Here is a 7319-nt window from a genome sequence, read left to right on the forward strand (position 1 = left end):
ACAGGGCTCAGGCTTTCTCTTGTTTTATTTTAAAAAATGATGATATTTTTCTGATGCATCTTGACCTGGAGATACAAATGAAATTCAGTGTTTTTCTCACTATAACCTGTGACAGTTGTGTCTCACTGCCATAAGATTCACACAGCTCTATGTTTCCAACATGTAAAAGGATGCTATGCTATCACAAGTCACAACTAGTGAGAAAGAAGTCTAAATAACAAGATTCAGGGAAAAAGTGAATACATTCAAAATCAGTCAATAATGGTGTCAGTTCATAGTGAGGTCAGTGTTGATGAAGTGTGCCAGCAGGGGGTGATATAGACCTGTTAATGAGGACAAAGTCATGTGAGATCATAAAATGTGAAATGCAGGATGTTTAAAATGAGGAGAAGAAATGTAAAACAGCTCAAAGTCTAAATGTTCTAGATGGACTTTAAACTGTCCAATGATCCTCAAGATGATGAGCTGTCACTCCACCTCACCTCCTCTTTCTCTGTTTCACATGAACAGGTGTGTGTTTGCCTTCTTAAATATATTTTGCATGATTTTAATGCATCACTGCTCCTCAGAGTTTAAGTTCTTATGTCACAGAGAGTCTGAACTGTTTTCATGCACTCACACTGAAAACTGCATCAGGATGATGTCGCCAATGACTCTGATTGTCATGTTGGGTTTTCTGAGTCAGGGTGAGAGATTTTGAAAACGTTTGGTGCAAATTCAGTTTGTTCCTTCCACTTCATTTTTGTTTAACTTGTTTCATTTTTATTCACAAGATTTGTCATTTCTCATTTCAGAGTCTTCTGCAAACGATTTTGTGACTCAGGCTGACAAATCCAAGTCTGTTAGTCTTGGAGGGACTGTGACCATCAGCGCCACAGGGAGTTCAAGTATTGGTACCACTCTCAGTTGGTACCTTCAGAAACCTGGACAGGCTCCCAAACTTCTGATATACAGGTCATCAACTCTCTTCTCTGGAACTCCGTCTCGATTCAGTGGCAGTAGATCTGGTTCTGACTACACTCTGACCATCAGTGGGGTTCAGGCTGAAGATGTAGGAGATTATTACTGCATGGGTGTTGGTACAACGTTCACACAGTGATTCAGAGCCGTACAAAAACCTCCTTCAGTTTGACTGAAGTGAAAACGGCCTGCTGCAGGTGCAGAGGGTTGGTGAAGAGACTGTGATGAGGAGAACTGGTCCAGTGAACACAAGAGTCATCAAGCAGAACCACAATGAATCTAAATAAAGCTGAAACAGACTCACAGACACTCTTCCATATACAGTTTTAAACTCTGAGTTGTCAGTTTACTCAAATTCTTCTTAAATAGGCTGTGAAAGTTAGATTCTTGTTGGACTATAACCAGTGATGTCACAAAATCATTTCTGACAGCGACACAAAACAGTCTGAAATAACAACAGTCCATGTAGGAACACATAAAGTCTTTTATATTTAATGCACTTTTTATTATTTGCAATAATATCAGTTATCATACTGAGATGATCAAGAAGGTATTTTTCATGATGAATATATAATAAAAGAAATACAAAGACACTGACTCTTCATTATTCACTGTTTTATTAAATGATAGTTCATAGATGAAGTTTCTCTTGGAGTGAAACTGATCATATTCAGTTTGAAAGTAAAGAAGATGAAGAAGAATATGCAGAAGATCAGTATTAGACAGCAACATGCAGACTGAAACACTGAGCAGAGAGCTGTGAAACCTGCAGAAACATGTGAACAGAGGAGATCTGTAGCTTCATCAAGATCTCTATCAAAGCAGCAGCATCATCTCCAGACAGGAAGTGTTGCTGAAGCTCTACTCTGAGCAGCGCTCAGGCTCCAGGCTTTGAGTGACAGGGCTCTGTCCATTCAGACTGGCCTCACAGCTCACTGAGCCCGCCTTCCTCCACTGGTCTGCAGAGAGGCTCAGGGTGCTGCTCCAGCCGTAGTGGCCGTCACTCCCCAGGACCTCCGAGCTGTGTGACACCCCTGAGGAGCTGCTGCTGCCCCCCACCTTCCAGCCCAGCCTCCAGGTGGAGGGGAAGCCCCCGCTGGACAGACACACCAGTGTGGCACTGCCCTGCTGCAGCTCCTTACTGGAGGGGGGGAGGACGGTCAGGGTGGGCCGCACCACACCCACTGGAGGAGAGAGAGGGGGGAGGAGAGGGGGAGAGAAGACAAAGTCATGAGAGTGAAGGCTTGGTAATAAAGACACATGACAAACTGCTCATTTCTTATATTTGATCAGCTCAAACAGAATAAGTTGTGCTGCTGTTGCTCTCATAAATCACTCAGTATCAGACCATCAGACACATGATTCAAGTGGAAATGCAACTAAAAAGGTTCACTGATGATGATTATTGACGACACCTTCATGTGTGTTTCATAATGTGTGACAGTGAATAACTCATCCCTGTGATGATTTTCTTCTGTTGAAGCTGACAGAGCTGAAACACTCATGTGAACACAGTTCAAACCTTTGTCATCTGTCTCTTTCACTTCCTTTTAACCACATGTAGAATGAATGAAGCGTGAACACACAGATAAGCTGCATTTACCGATAAAATTGTAATTGTTATCAACAATCAGATTTTAAATCTAAAAAATGTTAAAAGTTAAACATGAATAAATTAAAATAAACTATTGATGCTGTGTTTTGAGCATTTTTAATTTTTCTTCACGAAACATTCATTTTGATTATTTTTAAGCAGAAACCAATTCAAAGTAATGATAAAGAAGAATATAAAGAAATAGCTGAGCAGTTTTATGTTCCTTAAAATTATACTGAACACTGAATACATTTTGATTTCAGTAAACTTTTGTCTCAGACTGAGAGATCAGCCTCACTTCAGATAAAAATAAACATTTTCAATAACATACAAACATTAAACTTGATCAGAATCTTCTTCAATATTTGATAAAAGTTATATTTGCTACATGTTGTATAAAATAAAAATCTCTGGTACTTACAGTCAACGATGAGTTTGGTTCCTCCACCAAAAGTCCTCCACAGTGATACAAACTCATTAAGTGGCCGTACAAAAACCTCCTGCACTGTGAACAAGCATCTATCCACTGAAAACACTCTCTGCTTTTCATATTAACACAGAAATATTCATATTTGTTGAATCTACAAAGATTGTTCAATGTTATGGATTGAAAATATTGAATAAATAAGAATCATTTCTTTCATTTTTCTTGACTTTTCTACTCCTGACAGAGAAACGATCACAGTCTCCTTGAAACAAAGTCATTTCTTCACAGTTTATATCAGTTGATACATGGTTAAATTAACATGATGCTTTTTAAATAATCATAATTTACTGATAACTCATATTAAACATTTATTAAATATATTATTTATCTCCAGTAAACCCTGTGAGTAAATGAAAGGCAGACAAACAGACATATCATACCAACCACAGTGGACACAAACTCATCCTTAAATCCTCAACTGCACTTCTAATATAAATATCTTCCTCTGTTCCATTAAGATCATAGATGGTGTAAATCCAAGCAGTATTTCTCCTGATTTTGTGTCCCACGTTGCCTTCAGTGTGTTGAGAGCAGAGAAATGATTTCCATAGAGAGGAGGCTTTGCATGGTCAGCTGATCCTCCAGTGAACTGAGAAGGTTTATAGTCCTGTGAGTTCAACACTGCAGGACTCAGATCTGTCAGTCAACACAGCAGAAAGCACAAGCACCATGACTCTCATCACCATCCTCATCTGGACGCTGGCCTGCTGCTGTTTTACAGGTTGGTTCACTCAGCAACATTTCAGACATGATGTGCTGCCTTTTCTCTCATTTATTTCTGCTGATAAATCAATGATTTGTTTTTGTGTGCAGGATGCAGCGGTCAGGTGACTGTGACTCAGCCTCCAGTAGTGACATCTGCTCCAGGATCCACTGTCACTCTCACCTGTAAAGTAAACCCACAGTTCCATGTTTACTCAGATGGAGATAGTAGAGTACACTGGTACCAGCAGAAATCTGGAGAAGCCCCCAAATTGGTCATCAGCTTGGGTAAAAATCCTACAAGTGAGTTTTCATCTCGATTCTCTGGCAGAGGAGACGGGGTGAATTCTGCGATGACCATCAGTGGAGTTCAGACTGAAGATGCAGCAGTTTATTACTGTCAGAGTCTCCATCAAATCAACAGTGCTTGGGTGTTCACACAGTGATTTGTCGTCGTACAAAAGCCTCCCTCAGTCAGACTGCAGAGACACTGAGCTGTTACAGCAGGAACCGACTGCAGCTGCTGAAGAGGAAGAGACTCTGACACAGACCACTGAACACAGAGCTGACAGGAGTTATACACTTAATAATAATTTAACACTGTTATGATAACTAACATCCCACAATGTCCATTTTCACCTTACATTTTCAAGGTATGAAATAAGCAAAATATCGGAAAAGTCTATCAGATATAGAGTTTGAATACACCTTCTGGTGCTACTTGGACACGTCATCAGTGAAGGACCCGGGGTCATAGGGTGTTTCGGGTCTTTAATCTTCATACACCCTCGCCCGGGCGACCCAGCCGGGGGTGATCAGTCCCCGGCTTGTGTCCAAGTGGCGTGTTGCTCCACAGATCCCCCCTACGGATCCACAGCCACCTCGAGGCCCGCTCTGCGGCCTCTAAGATGTTCCTGATGGCTCTCTTGGATTGCAGTCCTTTCACTCCCAGGAGTTTGAGGGTTTGCAGAAGTGAGTAGCCAGCGAAGCCTCGTCACCCAACCTCGACTGGCTGGCAGTGGGTTTTCCAGCCGTTGTACCGGCACTCTGTGCTGAGCTCTGCGTACTTGGCCCTCTTCCGCTCGTTGGCCTCTTCAATCCGGTCTTCCCAGGGGAAAGTCAGTTCCAAGATGACCACTTGCTTGGTGGACTCTGATGTTAGTACCATGTCTGGGCGGAGAGCAGTGGTTGCGATGTTCTCTGGGAACTTCTTCTTCCGAGGTCGACTTGAAGCTGCCAGTCACGAGCGGGAGAGAGGCGCCCCCCTGTAGCGCTAGACTGGTGATGTTGTGCCTTTTGCCCCGCTCTAATGAAGGTGATTGACTGTTTGGGGGTTGCCTGGGTCTTGCTGTGCTGGATCGCTGTGCAGATGGAGTACGCCAAAGCTCTTAGCACTTGGTCGTGGCGCCAGTGGTACCGGCCCTCCCCTAGCGCTTTCGAGCAACTGCTTAGAATGTGCTCCAGGGTGCCCCTCTTCTGACACAGCTTGCACTCGGGAGTGTCTACTAGGCCCCAGGTGTGCAGGTTGTCCGGGCTTGGGAGGACGTCATAAACTGACTGGACGAGAAACTTGATGCGAGATGGTTCTGCTTTCCAGAGCTCTGCCCAGGTGATCTTGCGGGGATCTGCATGCTCCCACCTGGTCCATGCTCCTTGTTTGGACATGCATATGAATCCAAATATACAAAACCCTCTTACAAAACTTTAAAATTATACATTCAAAATTTTCAGACGTGTGCTGACTGATATCACTCTTATATCAGTCCATTAGCAGTTGGTGAGCTTAGCTTAGCATGAAGACAGAAAGTAGGGGGACACAGGTTGCTTGGCTCGATCCAAGTGCTAGAAAATCCACATTCACATTGAAATTACCAAATATGAAAAAACTAAAACCCTGACACAGGAACAGGCAGACAACTCCTCAAACACAAAACTGAAAACTGGACTTAAATGGAAAAAAAACTGATGATGTAATGAGGTGCAGGTGGAGAGACAGGTGGAGAAGCTCAGGTGAGGTGAATGAGGAGAAGAAACAGGAGAACAGGAAAGGAGCTGATTGGCTGGTGAAAACACTGGGAACAGGGCAGAGCTAACGAGGCTGAAGCAGGGCAGGTGTGGAGGGAAAAGCAGGCCGGGGAGGAGCACAGGAACACAGGAGGGAAACAAAGTGCAGACAGACCACAAACATCCAGAAAACACAATGAAACCACACAGAAATGTCAGGACCACGACAGCTTTAGAGGTGCTGATGGTCAGATTTACTTGCCTATAGGGACATGCCAGCTGTTTTCACATGTTATCAGTCTTTGTGTTAAGCTAAGCTAAGCTGAAGTGTGCCAGCAGGGGGTGATATAGACCTGTTAATGAGGACAAAGTCATGTGAGATCATAAAGATGTGAAATGCAGGATGTTTAAAATGAGGAGAAGAAATGTAAAACAGCTCAAAGTCTGAATTTTCTAGATGGACTTTAAACTGTCCAATGATCCTCAAGATGATGAGCTGTCACTCCACCTCACCTCCTCTTTCTCTGTTTCACATGAACAGTGTGATTGCCTTCTTAAATATATTTTGCATGATTTTAATGCATCACTGCTCCTCAGAGTTTAAGTTCTTATGTCACAGAGAGTCTGAACTGTTTTCATGCACTCACACTGAAAACTGCATCAGGATGATGTCGCCAATAACTCTGATTGTCATGTTGGGTTTTCTGAGTCAGGGTGAGAGATTTTGAAAACGTTTGGTGCAAATTCAGTTTGTTCCTTCCACTTAATTTTTGTTTAACTTGTTTGATTTTTATTCACAAGATTTGTCATTTCTCATTTCAGAGTCTTCTGCAAACGATTTTCTGACTCAGGCTGACAAATCCAAGTCTGTTAGTCTTGGAGGGACTGTGACCATCAGCGCCACAGGGAGTTCAAATATTGAAGATGATCTCAGTTGGTACCTTCAGAAACCTGGACAGGCTCCCAAACTCCTGATATACGATTCATCAACTCTAAACTCTGGAACTCCGACTCGATTCAGCGGCAGCTATTCTGGTTCTGACTACACTCTGACCATCAGTGGGGTTCAGGCTGAAGATGTAGGAGATTACTACTGTATGGGTCTTGGTTCAACGTTCACACAGTGATTCAGAGCCGTACAAAAACCTCCTTCAGTTTGACTGAAGTGAAAACGGCCTGCTGCAGGTGCAGAGGGTTGGTGAAGAGACTGTGATGAGGAGAACTGGTCCAGTGAACACAAGAGTCATCAAGCAGAACCACAATGAATCTAAATAAAGCTGAAACAGACTCACAGACACTCTTCCATATACAGTTTTAAACTCTGAGTTCCTGTCAGTTCATTCAGTTTCTTCATAAATAAGCTGTGAAAGTTAAATTCTTGTTGGACTATAACCAGTGATGTCAAAAAATCTTTTCTGACAGCGACACAAAACAGTCCATGTAGGAACACATTTTCTCTTTTATATTCAATACACTATTTATTGTTTGCAGTAATATCAGTTATCATACTGAGATGATCAAGAAGGTATTTTTTATGATGAATATATAATAAAAGAAATACAAAGACGCTGA

The 7319-nt window shown here is 42.5% G+C and overlaps 1 gene segment (V, D, J or C); it reads left to right on the top strand.

Moving 5' to 3' along the window:
* The first annotated feature begins 640 nt into the window (after positions 1-640).
* On the top strand, positions 641-1099 carry LOC311274072 (Ig kappa chain V region 120-like). The segment is given in 2 exons: positions 641-686; positions 795-1099.
* The last annotated feature ends 6220 nt before the right edge of the window (positions 1100-7319 follow it).

This window comes from Pagrus pagrus (assembly GCF_965226575.1).
Source record: "Pagrus pagrus genome assembly, chromosome: 18".
NCBI lineage: Eukaryota > Metazoa > Chordata > Actinopteri > Spariformes > Sparidae > Pagrus > Pagrus pagrus.